This window comes from Pristiophorus japonicus, unplaced genomic scaffold (assembly GCF_044704955.1).
Source record: "Pristiophorus japonicus isolate sPriJap1 unplaced genomic scaffold, sPriJap1.hap1 HAP1_SCAFFOLD_280, whole genome shotgun sequence".
NCBI lineage: Eukaryota > Metazoa > Chordata > Chondrichthyes > Pristiophoridae > Pristiophorus > Pristiophorus japonicus.
Genome location: NW_027252560.1, coordinates 194,501 through 212,867, shown reverse-complemented (window position 1 = coordinate 212,867; position 18,367 = coordinate 194,501).

Below are 18,367 nucleotides of genomic sequence, written 5' to 3'. Positions count from 1 at the left end.
TCCCGGGTACAGATATTGGGGAGTGTGTCCCGGGTACAGATATTGGGGAGTTGGTCCCAGGTACAGATATTGGGGAGTGTGTCCCGCGTACAGATATTGGGGAGTGTGTCCCAGGTACAGATATAGGGGAGTGTGTCCCGGGTCGATATTGGGGAGTGTGTCCCGGGTACAGATATTGGGGAGTGTGTCCCAGGTACAGATATTGGGGAGTGTGTCCCGGGTACAGATACTGGGGTGTGTGTCTCGGGTACAGATATTGGGGAGTGTGTCCCGGGTACAGATATTGGGGAGTGTGTCCCGGGTACAGATATTGGGGAGTGCGTCCCGGGTACAGATATTGGGGAGTGTGTCCCGGGAACAGATATTGGGGAGTGTGTCCCGGGTACAGATATTGAAAAATGTGTCCCATGTACAGATATTGGGGAGTGTGTCCCGGGTACAGATATTGGGGAGTGTGTCCCGGGTACAGATATTGGGGAGTGTGTCCCGGGTACAGATACTGGGGAGTGTGTCCCGGGTACAGATATTGGGGAGTATGTCCCAGGTACAGATATTGGGGAGTGTTTCCGATATTGGGGAGTGTGTCCCGGGGACAGATATTGGGGAGTGCGTCCCGGGTACAGATATTGGGGAGTGTGTCCCGGGTACAAATATTGGGAGTGTGTCCTGGGTACAGATATTGGGGAGTGTGTTCCGGGTACAGATATTGGGGAGTGTGTCCCGGGTACAGATATTGGGTTGTGTGTCTCGGGTACAGATATTGGGGAGTGTGCCCCGGGTAGATATTGGGGAGTGTGTCCCGGGTACAGATATTGGGGAGTGTGTCCCGGGTGCAGATATTGGGGAGTGTGTCCCGGGTACAGATATTGGGGAGTGTGTCCCGGGTACAGATATTGGGGAGTGTGTCCCGGGTACAGATATTAGGGAGTGTGTCCCGGGTACAGATATTGGGGAGTGTGTCTCGGGTACAGATATTGGGGAGTGTGTCCCGGGTACAGATATTGGGGAGTGTGTCCCTGGTACAGATATTGGGGAGTGTGTCCCGCTTACAGATATTGGGGAGTGTGTCCCGGGTACAGATATTGGGGAGTGTGTCCCGGGTACAGATATTGGGGAGATTGTCCAAGGTACAGATATTGGGTAGTGTGTCCCAGCTACAGATATTGGGGAGTGTGTCCCAGGTACAGATATTGGGGAGTGTGTCCCGGGTACAGATATTGGGGAGTGTGTCCCGGTTACAGATATTGGGGAGTGTGTCCCGGGTACAGATATTGGGGAGTGTGTCCCGGGTACAGATATTGGGGAGTGTGTCCCGGGTACAGATATTGGGGAGTGTGTCTCGGGTACAGATATTGGGGAGTGTGTCCCGGGTACAGATATTGGGGAGTGTGTCCCGGGTACAGATATTGGGGAGTGTGTACCGATACAGATATTGGGGAGTGTGTCCCGGGTGCAGATATTGGGGAGTGTGTCCCGGGTGCAGATATTGGGGAGTGTGTCCCGGGTACAGATATTGGGGAGTGTGTCCCGGGTACAGATATTGGGGAGTGTGTCCCGGGTACAGATATTAGGGAGTGTGTCCCGGGTACAGATATTGGGGAGTGTGTCTCGGGTACAGATATTGGGGAGTGTGTCCCGGGTACAGATATTGGGGAGTGTATCCCTGGTACAGATATTGGGGAGTGTGTCCCGGTTACAGATATTGGGAAGTGTGTCCCGGGTACAGATATTGGGGAGTGTGTCCCGGGTACAGATATTGGGGAGATTGTCCAAGGTACAGATATTGGGTAGTGTGTCCCAGCTACAGATATTGGGGAGTGTGTCCCGGGTGCAGATATTGGGGAGTGTGTCCCGGTTACAGATATTGGGGAGTGTTTCCTGGGTACAGATATTGGGGAGTGTGTCCCGGGTACAGATATTGGGGAGTGTGTCCCGGGTACAGATATTGGGGAGTGTGTCTCGGGTACAGATATTGGGGAGTGTGTCCCGGGTACAGATATTGGGGAGTGTGTCCCTGGTACAGATATTGGGGAGTGTGTCCCGGTTACAGATATTGGGGAGTGTGTCCCGGGTACAGATATTGGGGAGTGTGTCCCGGGTACAGATATTGGGGAGATTGTCCAAGGCACAGATATTGGGTAGTGTGTCCCAGCAACAGATATTGGGGAGTGTGTCCCAGGTACAGATATTGGGGAATGTGCCCCGGGTACAGATATTGGGGAGTGTGTCCCGGGTACAGATATTGGGGAGTGTGTCCCGGGTACAGATATTGGGGAGTGTGTCCTGGGTACAGATATTGGGGAGTGTGTCCCGGGTACAGATATTGGGGAGTGTGTCCAGGGTACAGATATTGGGGAGTGTGTCCCGGGTACAGATATTGGGGAGTGTGTCCCGGGTACAGATATTGGGGAGTGTGTCCCGGGTACAGATATTGGGGAGTGTGTCCCAGGTACAGAAATTGGTGAGTGTGTCCCAGGTACAGATATGGGGGAGTGTGTCCCAGGTAGAGATATTGGGGAGTGTGTCCTGGGTACAGATATTGGGGAGTGTGTCCCGGGTACAGATATTGGGGAGAGTGTCCCTGGTACAGATATTGGGGAGTGTGTCCCGGTTACAGATATTGGGGAGTGTGTCCCGGGTACAGATATTGGGGAGTGTGTCCCGGGTACAGATATTGGGGAGATTGTCCAAGGTACAGATATTGGGTCGTGTGTCCCAGCTACAGATATTGGGGAGTGTGTCCCAGGTACAGATATTGGGGAGTGTGCCCCGGGTACAGATATTGGGGAGTGTGTCCCGGGTACAGATATTGGGGAGTGTGTCCCGTGTACAGATATTGGGGAGTGTGTCCAGGGTACAGATATTGGGGAGTGTGTCCCGGGTACAGATATTGGGGAGTGTGTCCCGGGTACAGATATTGGGGAGTGTGTCCCGGGTACAGATATTGGGGAGTGTGTCCCGGGTACAGATATTGGGGAGTGTGTCCCGGAGTGTGCCCCGGGTACAGATATTGGGGAGTGTGTCCCGGGTACAGATATTGGGGAGTGTGTCCCGGGTACAGATATTGGGGAGTGTGTCCCGGGTACAGATATTGGGGAGTGTGTCCCGGGTACAGATATTGGGGAGTGGGTCCCAGGTACAGATATTGTGGAGTGTGTCCCGCGTACAGATATTGGGGAGTGTGTCCCAGGTACAGATATAGGGGAGTGTGTCCCGGGTAGATATTGGGGAGTGTGTCCCGGGTACAGATATTGGGGAGTGTGTCCCAGGTACAGATATTGGGGAGTGTGTCCCGGGTACAGATACTGGGGTGTGTGTCCCGGGTACAGATATTGGGGAGTGTGTCCCAGGTACAGATATTGGGGAGTGTGTCCCGGGTACAGATATTGGGGAGTGTGTCCCGGGTACAGATATTGGGGAGTGTGTCCCGGGTACAGATATTGGGGAGTGTGTCCCGGGTACAGATATTGGGGAGTGCGTCCCGGGTACAGATATTGGGGAGTGTGTCCCGGGAACAGATATTGGGGAGTGTGTCCCGGGTACAGATATTAGGGAGTGTGTCCCGGGTACAGATATTGGGGAGTGTGTCTCGGGTACAGATATTGGGGAGTGTGTCCCGGGTACAGATATTGGGGAGTGTGTCCCTGGTACAGATATTGGGGAGTGTGTCCCGGTTACAGATATTGGGGAGTGTGTCCCGGGTACAGATATTGGGGAGTGTGTCCCGGGTACAGATATTGGGGAGATTGTCCAAGGTACAGATATTGGGTAGTGTGTCCCAGCTACAGATATTGGGGAGTGTGTCCCAGGTACAGATATTGGGGAGTGTGTCCCGGGTACAGATATTGGGGAGTGTGTCCCGGTTACAGATATTGGGGAGTGTGTCCCGGGTACAGATATTGGGGAGTGTGTCCCGGGTACAGATATTGGGGAGTGTGTCCCGGGTACAGATATTGGGGAGTGTGTCTCGGGTACAGATATTGGGGAGTGTGTCCCGGGTACAGATATTGGGGAGTGTGTCCCGGGTACAGATATTGGGGAGTGTGTACCGATACAGATATTGGGGAGTGTGTCCCGGGTGCAGATATTGGGGAGTGTGTCCCGGGTGCAGATATTGGGGAGTGTGTCCCGGGTACAGATATTGGGGAGTGTGTCCCGGGTACAGATATTGGGGAGTGTGTCCCGGGTACAGATATTAGGGAGTGTGTCCCGGGTACAGATATTGGGGAGTGTGTCTCGGGTACAGATATTGGGGAGTGTGTCCCGGGTACAGATATTGGGGAGTGTATCCCTGGTACAGATATTGGGGAGTGTGTCCCGGTTACAGATATTGGGAAGTGTGTCCCGGGTACAGATATTGGGGAGTGTGTCCCGGGTACAGATATTGGGGAGATTGTCCAAGGTACAGATATTGGGTAGTGTGTCCCAGCTACAGATATTGGGGAGTGTGTCCCGGGTACAGATATTGGGGAGTGTGTCCCGGTTACAGATATTGGGGAGTGTTTCCTGGGTACAGATATTGGGGAGTGTGTCCCGGGTACAGATATTGGGGAGTGTGTCCCGGGTACAGATATTGGGGAGTGTGTCTCGGGTACAGATATTGGGGAGTGTGTCCCGGGTACAGATATTGGGGAGTGTGTCCCTGGTACAGATATTGGGGAGTGTGTCCCGGTTACAGATATTGGGGAGTGTGTCCCGGGTACAGATATTGGGGAGTGTGTCCCGGGTACAGATATTGGGGAGATTGTCCAAGGCACAGATATTGGGTAGTGTGTCCCAGCAACAGATATTGGGGAGTGTGTCCCAGGTACAGATATTGGGGAATGTGCCCCGGGTACAGATATTGGGGAGTGTGTCCCGGGTACAGATATTGGGGAGTGTGTCCCGGGTACAGATATTGGGGAGTGTGTCCTGGGTACAGATATTGGGGAGTGTGTCCCGGGTACAGATATTGGGGAGTGTGTCCAGGGTACAGATATTGGGGAGTGTGTCCCGGGTACAGATATTGGGGAGTGTGTCCCGGGTACAGATATTGGGGAGTGTGTCCCGGGTACAGATATTGGGGAGTGTGTCCCAGGTACAGAAATTGGTGAGTGTGTCCCAGGTACAGATATGGGGGAGTGTGTCCCAGGTAGAGATATTGGGGAGTGTGTCCTGGGTACAGATATTGGGGAGTGTGTCCCGGGTACAGATATTGGGGAGAGTGTCCCTGGTACAGATATTGGGGAGTGTGTCCCGGTTACAGATATTGGGGAGTGTGTCCCGGGTACAGATATTGGGGAGTGTGTCCCGGGTACAGATATTGGGGAGATTGTCCAAGGTACAGATATTGGGTCGTGTGTCCCAGCTACAGATATTGGGGAGTGTGTCCCAGGTACAGATATTGGGGAGTGTGCCCCGGGTACAGATATTGGGGAGTGTGTCCCGGGTACAGATATTGGGGAGTGTGTCCCGTGTACAGATATTGGGGAGTGTGTCCAGGGTACAGATATTGGGGAGTGTGTCCCGGGTACAGATATTGGGGAGTGTGTCCCGGGTACAGATATTGGGGAGTGTGTCCCGGGTACAGATATTGGGGAGTGTGTCCCGGGTACAGATATTGGGGAGTGTGTCCCGGAGTGTGCCCCGGGTACAGATATTGGGGAGTGTGTCCCGGGTACAGATATTGGGGAGTGTGTCCCGGGTACAGATATTGGGGAGTGTGTCCCGGGTACAGATATTGGGGAGTGTGTCCCGGGTACAGATATTGGGGAGTGGGTCCCAGGTACAGATATTGTGGAGTGTGTCCCGCGTACAGATATTGGGGAGTGTGTCCCAGGTACAGATATAGGGGAGTGTGTCCCGGGTAGATATTGGGGAGTGTGTCCCGGGTACAGATATTGGGGAGTGTGTCCCAGGTACAGATATTAGGGAGTGTGTCCCGGGTACAGATACTGGGGTGTGTGTCCCGGGTACAGATATTGGGGAGTGTGTCCCAGGTACAGATATTGGGGAGTGTGTCCCGGGTACAGATATTGGGGAGTGTGTCCCGGGTACAGATATTGGGGAGTGTGTCCCGGGTACAGATATTGGGGAGTGTGTCAGGGTACACATATTGGGGAGTGTGCCACGGGTACAGATATTGGGGAGTGTGTCCCAGGTACAGATATTGGGGAGTGTGTCCCGGGTACAGATATTGGGGAGTGTGTCCCGGGTACAGATATTGGGGAGTGGGTCCCAGGTGCAGATATTGGGGAGTGTGTCCCGGGTACAGATATTGGGGAGTGTGTCCCAGGTACAGATATAGGGGAGTGTGTCCCGGGTAGATATTGGGGAGTGTGTCCCGGGTACAGATATTGGGGAGTGTGTCCCAGGTACAGATATTGGGGAGTGTGTCCCGGGTACAGATACTGGGGAGTGTGTCCCGGGTACAGATATTGGGGAGTGTGTCCCGGGTACAGATATTGGGGAGTGTGTCCCAGGTACAGATATTGGGGAGTGTGTCCCGGGTACAGATATTGGGGAGTGTGTCCCGGGTACAGATATTGGGGAGTGGGTCCCCAGGTACAGATATTGGGGAGTGTGTCCCGCGTACAGATATTGGGGAGTGTGTCCCAGGTACAGATATAGGGGAGTGTGTCTCGGGTAGATATTGGGGAGTGTGTCCCGGGTACAGATATTGGGGAGTGTGTCCCAGGTACAGATATTGGGGAGTGTGTCCCGGGTACAGATACTGGGGTGTGTGTCCCGGGTACAGATATTGGGGAGTGTGTCCCAGGTACAGATATTGGGGAGTGTGTCCCGGGTACAGATATTGGGGAGTGTGTCCCGGGTACAGATATTGGGGAGTGTGTCCCGGAGTGTGCCCCGGGTACAGATATTGGGGAGTGTGTCCCGGGTACAGATATTGGGGAGTGTGTCCCGGGTACAGATATTGGGGAGTGTGTCCCGGGTACAGATATTGGGGAGTGTGTCCCGAGTACAGATATTGGGGAGTGTGTCCCGGGTACACATATTGGGGAGTGTGCCACGGGTACAGATATTGGGGAGTGTGTCCCGTGTACAGATATTGGGGAGTGTGTCCCGGGTACAGATATTGGGGAGTGTGTCCCGGGTACAGATATTGGGGAGTGTGTACCGATACAGATATTGGGGAGTGTGTCCCGGGTGCAGATATTGGGGAGTGTTTCCCGGGTGCAGATATTGGGGAGTGTGTCCCGGGCACAGATATTGGGGAGTGTGTCCCGGGTACAGATATTGGGGAGTGTGTCCCGGGTACAGATATTAGGGAGTGTGTCTCGGGTACAGATATTGGGGAGTGTGTCCCGGGTACAGATATTGGGGAGTGTGTCCCTGGTACAGATATTGGGGAGTGTGTCCCGGTTACAGATATTGGGGAGTGTGTCCCGGGTACAGATATTGGGGAGTGTGTCCCGGGTACAGATATTGGGGAGATTGTCCAAGGCACAGATATTGGGTAGTGTGTCCCAGCAACAGATATTGGGGAGTGTGTCCCAGGTAAAGATATTGGGGAATGTGCCCCGGGTACAGATATTGGGGAGTGTGTCCCGGGTACAGATATTGGGGAGTGTGTCCCGGGTACAGATATTGGGGAGTGTGTCCTGGGTACAGATATTGGGGAGTGTGTCCCGGGTACAGATATTGGGGAGTGTGTCCAGGGTACAGATATTGGGGAGTGTGTCCCGGGTACAGATATTGGGGAGTGTGTCCCGGGTACAGATATTGGGGAGTGTGTCCCGGGTACAGATATTGGGGAGTGTGTCCCGGGTACAGATATTGGGGAGTGTGTCCCAGGTACAGAAATTGGTGAGTGTGTCCCAGGTACAGATATGGGGGAGTGTGTCTCAGGTACAGATATTGGGGAGTGTGTCCTGGGTACAGATATTGGGGAGTGTGTCCCGGGTACAGATATTGGGGAGAGTGTCCCTGGTACAGATATTGGGGAGTGTGTCCCGGTTACAGATATTGGGGAGTGTGTCCCGGGTACAGATATTGGGGAGTGTGTCCCGGCTACAGATATTGGGGAGATTGTCCAAGGTACAGATATTGGGTAGTGTGTCCCAGCTACAGATATTGGGGAGTGTGTCCCAGGTACAGATATTGGGGAGTGTGCCCCGGGTACAGATATTGGGGAGTGTGTCCCGGGTACAGATATTGGGGAGTGCGTCCCGTGTACAGATATTGGGGAGTATGTCCAGGGTACAGATATTGGGGAGTGTGTCCCGGGTACAGATATTGGGGAGTGTGTTCCGGGTACAGATATTGGGGAGTGTGTCCCGGGTACAGATATTGGGGTGTGTGTACCGGGTATAGATATTGGGGAGTGTGTCCCGGAGTGTGCCCCGGGTACAGATATTGGGGAGTGTGTCCCGGGTACAGATATTGGGGAGTGTGTCCCGGGTAGAGATATTGGGGAGTGTGTCCCGGGTACAGATTTTGGGGAGTGTGTCAGGGTACACATATTGGGGAGTGTGCCACGGGTACAGATATTGGGGAGTGTGTCCCAGGTACAGATATTGGGGAGTGTGTCCCTGGTACAGATATTGGGGAGTGTGTCCCGGTTACAGATATTGGGGAGTGTGTCCCGGGTACAGATATTGGGGAGTGTGTCCCGGGTACAGATATTGGGGAGATTGTCCAAGGTACAGATATTGGGTAGTGTGTCCCAGCTACAGATATTGGGGAGTGTGTCCCAGGTACAGATATTGGGGAGTGTGTCCGGGGTACAGATATTGGGGAGTGTGTCCCGGTTACAGATATTGGGGAGTGTGTCCCGGGTACAGATATTGGGGAGTGTGTCCCGGGTACAGATATTGGGGAGTGTGTCCCGGGTACAGATATTGGGGAGTGTGTCTCGGGTACAGATATTGGGGAGTGTGTCCCGGGTACAGATATTGGGGAGTGTGTCCCGGGTACAGATATTGGGGAGTGTGTACCGATACAGATATTGGGGAGTGTGTCCCGGGTGCAGATATTGGGGAGTGTGTCCCGGGTGCAGATATTGGGGAGTGTGTCCCGGGTACAGATATTGGGGAGTGTGTCCCGGGTACAGATATTGGGGAGTGTGTCCCGGGTACAGATATTAGGGAGTGTGTCCCGGGTACAGATATTGGGGAGTGTGTCTCGGGTACAGATATTGGGGAGTGTGTCCCGGGTACAGATATTGGGGAGTGTGTCCCTGGTACAGATATTGGGGAGTGTGTCCCGGTTACAGATATTGGGAAGTGTGTCCCGGGTACAGATATTGGGGAGTGTGTCCCGGGTACAGATATTGGGGAGATTGTCCAAGGTACAGATATTGGGTAGTGTGTCCCAGCTACAGATATTGGGGAGTGTGTCCCGGGTACAGATATTGGGGAGTGTGTCCCGGTTACAGATATTGGGGAGTGTTTCCTGGGTACAGATATTGGGGAGTGTGTCCCGGGTACAGATATTGGGGAGTGTGTCCCGGGTACAGATATTGGGGAGTGTGTCCCGGGTACAGATATTGGGGAGTGTGTCCCGGGTACAGATATTGGGGAGTGTGTCCCTGGTACAGATATTGGGGAGTGTGTCCCGGTTACAGATATTGGGGAGTGTGTCCCGGGTACAGATATTGGGGAGTGTGTCCCGGGTACAGATATTGGGGAGATTGTCCAAGGCACAGATATTGGGTAGTGTGTCCCAGCAACAGATATTGGGGAGTGTGTCCCAGGTACAGATATTGGGGAATGTGCCCCGGGTACATATATTGGGGAGTGTGTCCCGGGTACAGATATTGGGGAGTGTGTCCCGGGTACAGATATTGGGGAGTGTGTCCTGGGTACAGATATTGGGGAGTGTGTCCCGGGTACAGATATTGGGGAGTGTGTCCAGGGTACAGATATTGGGGAGTGTGTCCCGGGTACAGATATTGGGGAGTGTGTCCCGGGTACAGATATTGGGGAGTGTGTCCCGGGTACAGATATTGGGGAGTGTGTCCCAGGTACAGAAATTGGTGAGTGTGTCCCAGGTACAGATATGGGGGAGTGTGTCCCAGGTAGAGATATTGGGGAGTGTGTCCTGGGTACAGATATTGGGGAGTGTGTCCCGGGTACAGATATTGGGGAGAGTGTCCCTGGTACAGATATTGGGGAGTGTGTCCCGGTTACAGATATTGGGGAGTGTGTCCCGGGTACAGATATTGGGGAGTGTGTCCCGGGTACAGATATTGGGGAGATTGTCCAAGGTACAGATATTGGGTCGTGTGTCCCAGCTACAGATATTGGGGAGTGTGTCCCAGGTACAGATATTGGGGAGTGTGCCCCGGGTACAGATATTGGGGAGTGTGTCCCGGGTACAGATATTGGGGAGTGTGTCCCGGGTACAGATATTGGGGAGTGTGTCCCGGGTACAGATATTGGGGAGTGGGTCCCAGGTACAGATATTGTGGAGTGTGTCCCGCGTACAGATATTGGGGAGTGTGTCCCAGGTACAGATATAGGGGAGTGTGTCCCGGGTAGATATTGGGGAGTGTGTCCCGGGTACAGATATTGGGGAGTGTGTCCCAGGTACAGATATTGGGGAGTGTGTCCCGGGTACAGATACTGGGGTGTGTGTCCCGGGTACAGATATTGGGGAGTGTGTCCCAGGTACAGATATTGGGGAGTGTGTCCCGGGTACAGATATTGGGGAGTGTGTCCCGGGTACAGATATTGGGGAGTGTGTCCCGGGTACAGATATTGGGGAGTGTGTCAGGGTACACATATTGGGGAGTGTGCCACGGGTACAGATATTGGGGAGTGTGTCCCAGGTACAGATATTGGGGAGTGTGTCCCGGGTACAGATATTGGGGAGTGTGTCCCGGGTACAGATATTGGGGAGTGGGTCCTGGGTACAGATATTGGGGAGTGTGTCCCGGGTACAGATATTGGGGAGTGTGTCCAGGGTACAGATATTGGGGAGTGTGTCCCGGGTACAGATATTGGGGAGTGTGTCCCGGGTACAGATATTGGGGAGTGTGTCCCGGGTACAGATATTGGGGAGTGTGTCCCAGGTACAGAAATTGGTGAGTGTGTCCCAGGTACAGATATGGGGGAGTGTGTCCCAGGTAGAGATATTGGGGAGTGTGTCCTGGGTACAGATATTGGGGAGTGTGTCCCGGGTACAGATATTGGGGAGAGTGTCCCTGGTACAGATATTGGGGAGTGTGTCCCGGTTACAGATATTGGGGAGTGTGTCCCGGGTACAGATATTGGGGAGTGTGTCCCGGGTACAGATATTGGGGAGATTGTCCAAGGTACAGATATTGGGTCGTGTGTCCCAGCTACAGATATTGGGGAGTGTGTCCCAGGTACAGATATTGGGGAGTGTGCCCCGGGTACAGATATTGGGGAGTGTGTCCCGGGTACAGATATTGGGGAGTGTGTCCCGTGTACAGATATTGGGGAGTGTGTCCAGGGTACAGATATTGGGGAGTGTGTCCCGGGTACAGATATTGGGGAGTGTGTCCCGGGTACAGATATTGGGGAGTGTGTCCCGGGTACAGATATTGGGGAGTGTGTCCCGGGTACAGATATTGGGGAGTGTGTCCCGGAGTGTGCCCCGGGTACAGATATTGGGGAGTGTGTCCCGGGTACAGATATTGGGGAGTGTGTCCCGGGTACAGATATTGGGGAGTGTGTCCCGGGTACAGATATTGGGGAGTGTGTCCCGGGTACAGATATTGGGGAGTGGGTCCCAGGTACAGATATTGTGGAGTGTGTCCCGCGTACAGATATTGGGGAGTGTGTCCCAGGTACAGATATAGGGGAGTGTGTCCCGGGTAGATATTGGGGAGTGTGTCCCGGGTACAGATATTGGGGAGTGTGTCCCAGGTACAGATATTAGGGAGTGTGTCCCGGGTACAGATACTGGGGTGTGTGTCCCGGGTACAGATATTGGGGAGTGTGTCCCAGGTACAGATATTGGGGAGTGTGTCCCGGGTACAGATATTGGGGAGTGTGTCCCGGGTACAGATATTGGGGAGTGTGTCCCGGGTACAGATATTGGGGAGTGTGTCAGGGTACACATATTGGGGAGTGTGCCACGGGTACAGATATTGGGGAGTGTGTCCCAGGTACAGATATTGGGGAGTGTGTCCCGGGTACAGATATTGGGGAGTGTGTCCCGGGTACAGATATTGGGGAGTGGGTCCCAGGTGCAGATATTGGGGAGTGTGTCCCGGGTACAGATATTGGGGAGTGTGTCCCAGGTACAGATATAGGGGAGTGTGTCCCGGGTAGATATTGGGGAGTGTGTCCCGGGTACAGATATTGGGGAGTGTGTCCCAGGTACAGATATTGGGGAGTGTGTCCCGGGTACAGATACTGGGGAGTGTGTCCCGGGTACAGATATTGGGGAGTGTGTCCCGGGTACAGATATTGGGGAGTGTGTCCCAGGTACAGATATTGGGGAGTGTGTCCCGGGTACAGATATTGGGGAGTGTGTCCCGGGTACAGATATTGGGGAGTGGGTCCCCAGGTACAGATATTGGGGAGTGTGTCCCGCGTACAGATATTGGGGAGTGTGTCCCAGGTACAGATATAGGGGAGTGTGTCTCGGGTAGATATTGGGGAGTGTGTCCCGGGTACAGATATTGGGGAGTGTGTCCCAGGTACAGATATTGGGGAGTGTGTCCCGGGTACAGATACTGGGGTGTGTGTCCCGGGTACAGATATTGGGGAGTGTGTCCCAGGTACAGATATTGGGGAGTGTGTCCCGGGTACAGATATTGGGGAGTGTGTCCCGGGTACAGATATTGGGGAGTGTGTCCCGGAGTGTGCCCCGGGTACAGATATTGGGGAGTGTGTCCCGGGTACAGATATTGGGGAGTGTGTCCCGGGTACAGATATTGGGGAGTGTGTCCCGGGTACAGATATTGGGGAGTGTGTCCCGAGTACAGATATTGGGGAGTGTGTCCCGGGTACACATATTGGGGAGTGTGCCACGGGTACAGATATTGGGGAGTGTGTCCCGTGTACAGATATTGGGGAGTGTGTCCCGGGTACAGATATTGGGGAGTGTGTCCCGGGTACAGATATTGGGGAGTGTGTACCGATACAGATATTGGGGAGTGTGTCCCGGGTGCAGATATTGGGGAGTGTTTCCCGGGTGCAGATATTGGGGAGTGTGTCCCGGGCACAGATATTGGGGAGTGTGTCCCGGGTACAGATATTGGGGAGTGTGTCCCGGGTACAGATATTAGGGAGTGTGTCTCGGGTACAGATATTGGGGAGTGTGTCCCGGGTACAGATATTGGGGAGTGTGTCCCTGGTACAGATATTGGGGAGTGTGTCCCGGTTACAGATATTGGGGAGTGTGTCCCGGGTACAGATATTGGGGAGTGTGTCCCGGGTACAGATATTGGGGAGATTGTCCAAGGCACAGATATTGGGTAGTGTGTCCCAGCAACAGATATTGGGGAGTGTGTCCCAGGTAAAGATATTGGGGAATGTGCCCCGGGTACAGATATTGGGGAGTGTGTCCCGGGTACAGATATTGGGGAGTGTGTCCCGGGTACAGATATTGGGGAGTGTGTCCTGGGTACAGATATTGGGGAGTGTGTCCCGGGTACAGATATTGGGGAGTGTGTCCAGGGTACAGATATTGGGGAGTGTGTCCCGGGTACAGATATTGGGGAGTGTGTCCCGGGTACAGATATTGGGGAGTGTGTCCCGGGTACAGATATTGGGGAGTGTGTCCCGGGTACAGATATTGGGGAGTGTGTCCCAGGTACAGAAATTGGTGAGTGTGTCCCAGGTACAGATATGGGGGAGTGTGTCTCAGGTACAGATATTGGGGAGTGTGTCCTGGGTACAGATATTGGGGAGTGTGTCCCGGGTACAGATATTGGGGAGAGTGTCCCTGGTACAGATATTGGGGAGTGTGTCCCGGTTACAGATATTGGGGAGTGTGTCCCGGGTACAGATATTGGGGAGTGTGTCCCGGCTACAGATATTGGGGAGATTGTCCAAGGTACAGATATTGGGTAGTGTGTCCCAGCTACAGATATTGGGGAGTGTGTCCCAGGTACAGATATTGGGGAGTGTGCCCCGGGTACAGATATTGGGGAGTGTGTCCCGGGTACAGATATTGGGGAGTGCGTCCCGTGTACAGATATTGGGGAGTATGTCCAGGGTACAGATATTGGGGAGTGTGTCCCGGGTACAGATATTGGGGAGTGTGTTCCGGGTACAGATATTGGGGAGTGTGTCCCGGGTACAGATATTGGGGTGTGTGTACCGGGTATAGATATTGGGGAGTGTGTCCCGGAGTGTGCCCCGGGTACAGATATTGGGGAGTGTGTCCCGGGTACAGATATTGGGGAGTGTGTCCCGGGTAGAGATATTGGGGAGTGTGTCCCGGGTACAGATTTTGGGGAGTGTGTCAGGGTACACATATTGGGGAGTGTGCCACGGGTACAGATATTGGGGAGTGTGTCCCAGGTACAGATATTGGGGAGTGTGTCCCTGGTACAGATATTGGGGAGTGTGTCCCGGTTACAGATATTGGGGAGTGTGTCCCGGGTACAGATATTGGGGAGTGTGTCCCGGGTACAGATATTGGGGAGATTGTCCAAGGTACAGATATTGGGTAGTGTGTCCCAGCTACAGATATTGGGGAGTGTGTCCCAGGTACAGATATTGGGGAGTGTGTCCGGGGTACAGATATTGGGGAGTGTGTCCCGGTTACAGATATTGGGGAGTGTGTCCCGGGTACAGATATTGGGGAGTGTGTCCCGGGTACAGATATTGGGGAGTGTGTCCCGGGTACAGATATTGGGGAGTGTGTCTCGGGTACAGATATTGGGGAGTGTGTCCCGGGTACAGATATTGGGGAGTGTGTCCCGGGTACAGATATTGGGGAGTGTGTACCGATACAGATATTGGGGAGTGTGTCCCGGGTGCAGATATTGGGGAGTGTGTCCCGGGTGCAGATATTGGGGAGTGTGTCCCGGGTACAGATATTGGGGAGTGTGTCCCGGGTACAGATATTGGGGAGTGTGTCCCGGGTACAGATATTAGGGAGTGTGTCCCGGGTACAGATATTGGGGAGTGTGTCTCGGGTACAGATATTGGGGAGTGTGTCCCGGGTACAGATATTGGGGAGTGTGTCCCTGGTACAGATATTGGGGAGTGTGTCCCGGTTACAGATATTGGGAAGTGTGTCCCGGGTACAGATATTGGGGAGTGTGTCCCGGGTACAGATATTGGGGAGATTGTCCAAGGTACAGATATTGGGTAGTGTGTCCCAGCTACAGATATTGGGGAGTGTGTCCCAGGTACAGATATTGGGGAGTGTGTCCGGGGTACAGATATTGGGGAGTGTGTCCCGGTTACAGATATTGGGGAGTGTGTCCCGGGTACAGATATTGGGGAGTGTGTCCCGGGTACAGATATTGGGGAGTGTGTCTCGGGTACAGATATTGGGGAGTGTGTCCCGGGTACAGATATTGGGGAGTGTGTCCCGGGTACAGATATTGGGGAGTGTGTACCGATACAGATATTGGGGAGTGTGTCCCGGGTGCAGATATTGGGGAGTGTGTCCCGGGTGCAGATATTGGGGAGTGTGTCCCGGGTACAGATATTGGGGAGTGTGTCCCGGGTACAGATATTGGGGAGTGTGTCCCGGGTACAGATATTAGGGAGTGTGTCCCGGGTACAGATATTGGGGAGTGTGTCTCGGGTACAGATATTGGGGAGTGTGTCCCGGGTACAGATATTGGGGAGTGTGTCCCTGGTACAGATATTGGGGAGTGTGTCCCGGTTACAGATATTGGGAAGTGTGTCCCGGGTACAGATATTGGGGAGTGTGTCCCGGGTACAGATATTGGGGAGATTGTCCAAGGTACAGATATTGGGTAGTGTGTCCCGGGTACAGATATTGGGGTGTGTGTACCGGGTATAGATATTGGGGAGTGTGTCCCGTGTACAGATATTGGGGAGTATGTCCAGGGTACAGATATTGGGGAGTGTGTCCCGGGTACAGATATTGGGGAGTGTGTTCCGGGTACAGATATTGGGGAGTGTGTCCCGGGTACAGATATTGGGGTGTGTGTACCGGGTATAGATATTGGGGAGTGTGTCCCGGAGTGTGCCCCGGGTACAGATATTGGGGAGTGTGTCCCGGGTACAGATATTGGGGAGTGTGTCCCGGGTAGAGATATTGGGGAGTGTGTCCCGGGTACAGATTTTGGGGAGTGTGTCAGGGTACACATATTGGGGAGTGTGCCACGGGTACAGATATTGGGGAGTGTGTCCCAGGTACAGATATTGGGGAGTGTGTCCCTGGTACAGATATTGGGGAGTGTGTCCCGGTTACAGATATTGGGGAGTGTGTCCCGGGTACAGATATTGGGGAGTGTGTCCCGGGTACAGATATTGGGGAGATTGTCCAAGGTACAGATATTGGGTAGTGTGTCCCAGCTACAGATATTGGGGAGTGTGTCCCAGGTACAGATATTGGGGAGTGTGTCCGGGGTACAGATATTGGGGAGTGTGTCCCGGTTACAGATATTGGGGAGTGTGTCCCGGGTACAGATATTGGGGAGTGTGTCCCGGGTACAGATATTGGGGAGTGTGTCCCGGGTACAGATATTGGGGAGTGTGTCTCGGGTACAGATATTGGGGAGTGTGTCCCGGGTACAGATATTGGGGAGTGTGTCCCGGGTACAGATATTGGGGAGTGTGTACCGATACAGATATTGGGGAGTGTGTCCCGGGTGCAGATATTGGGGAGTGTGTCCCGGGTGCAGATATTGGGGAGTGTGTCCCGGGTACAGATATTGGGGAGTGTGTCCCGGGTACAGATATTGGGGAGTGTGTCCCGGGTACAGATATTAGGGAGTGTGTCCCGGGTACAGATATTGGGGAGTGTGTCTCGGGTACAGATATTGGGGAGTGTGTCCCGGGTACAGATATTGGGGAGTGTGTCCCTGGTACAGATATTGGGGAGTGTGTCCCGGTTACAGATATTGGGAAGTGTGTCCCGGGTACAGATATTGGGGAGTGTGTCCCGGGTACAGATATTGGGGAGTGTGTCCCGGTTACAGATATTGGGGAGTGTTTCCTGGGTACAGATATTGGGGAGTGTGTCCCGGGTACAGATATTGGGGAGTGTGTCCCGGGTACAGATATTGGGGAGTGTGTCCCGGGTACAGATATTGGGGAGTGTGTCCCGGGTACAGATATTGGGGAGTGTGTCCCTGGTACAGATATTGGGGAGTGTGTCCCGGTTACAGATATTGGGGAGTGTGTCCCGGGTACAGATATTGGGGAGTGTGTCCCGGGTACAGATATTGGGGAGATTGTCCAAGGCACAGATATTGGTTAGTGTGTCCCAGCAACAGATATTGGGGAGTGTGTCCCAGGTACAGATATTGGGGAATGTGCCCCGGGTACATATATTGGGGAGTGTGTCCCGGGTACAGATATTGGGGAGTGTGTCCCGGGTACAGATATTGGGGAGTGTGTCCTGGGTACAGATATTGGGGAGTGTGTCCCGGGTACAGATATTGGGGAGTGTGTCCAGGGTACAGATATTGGGGAGTGTGTCCCGGGTACAGATATTGGGGAGTGTGTCCCGGGTACAGATATTGGGGAGTGTGTCCCAGGTACAGAAATTGGTGAGTGTGTCCCAGGTACAGATATGGGGGAGTGTGTCCCAGGTAGAGATATTGGGGAGTGTGTCCTGGGTACAGATATTGGGGAGTGTGTCCCGGGTACAGATATTGGGGAGAGTGTCCCTGGTACAGATATTGGGGAGTGTGTCCCGGTTACAGATATTGGGGAGTGTGTCCCGGGTACAGATATTGGGGAGTGTGTCCCGGGTACAGATATTGGGGAGATTGTCCAAGGTACAGATATTGGGTCGTGTGTCCCAGCTACAGATATTGGGGAGTGTGTCCCAGGTACAGATATTGGGGAGTGTGCCCCGGGTACAGATATTGGGGAGTGTGTCCCGGGTACAGATATTGGGGAGTGTGTCCCGGGTACAGATATTGGGGAGTGTGTCCCGGGTACAGATATTGGGGAGTGGGTCCCAGGTACAGATATTGTGGAGTGTGTCCCGCGTACAGATATTGGGGAGTGTGTCCCAGGTACAGATATAGGGGAGTGTGTCCCGGGTAGATATTGGGGAGTGTGTCCCGGGTACAGATATTGGGGAGTGTGTCCCAGGTACAGATATTGGGGAGTGTGTCCCGGGTACAGATACTGGGGTGTGTGTCCCGGGTACAGATATTGGGGAGTGTGTCCCAGGTACAGATATTGGGGAGTGTGTCCCGGGTACAGATATTGGGGAGTGTGTCCCGGGTACAGATATTGGGGAGTGTGTCCCGGGTACAGATATTGGGGAGTGTGTCAGGGTA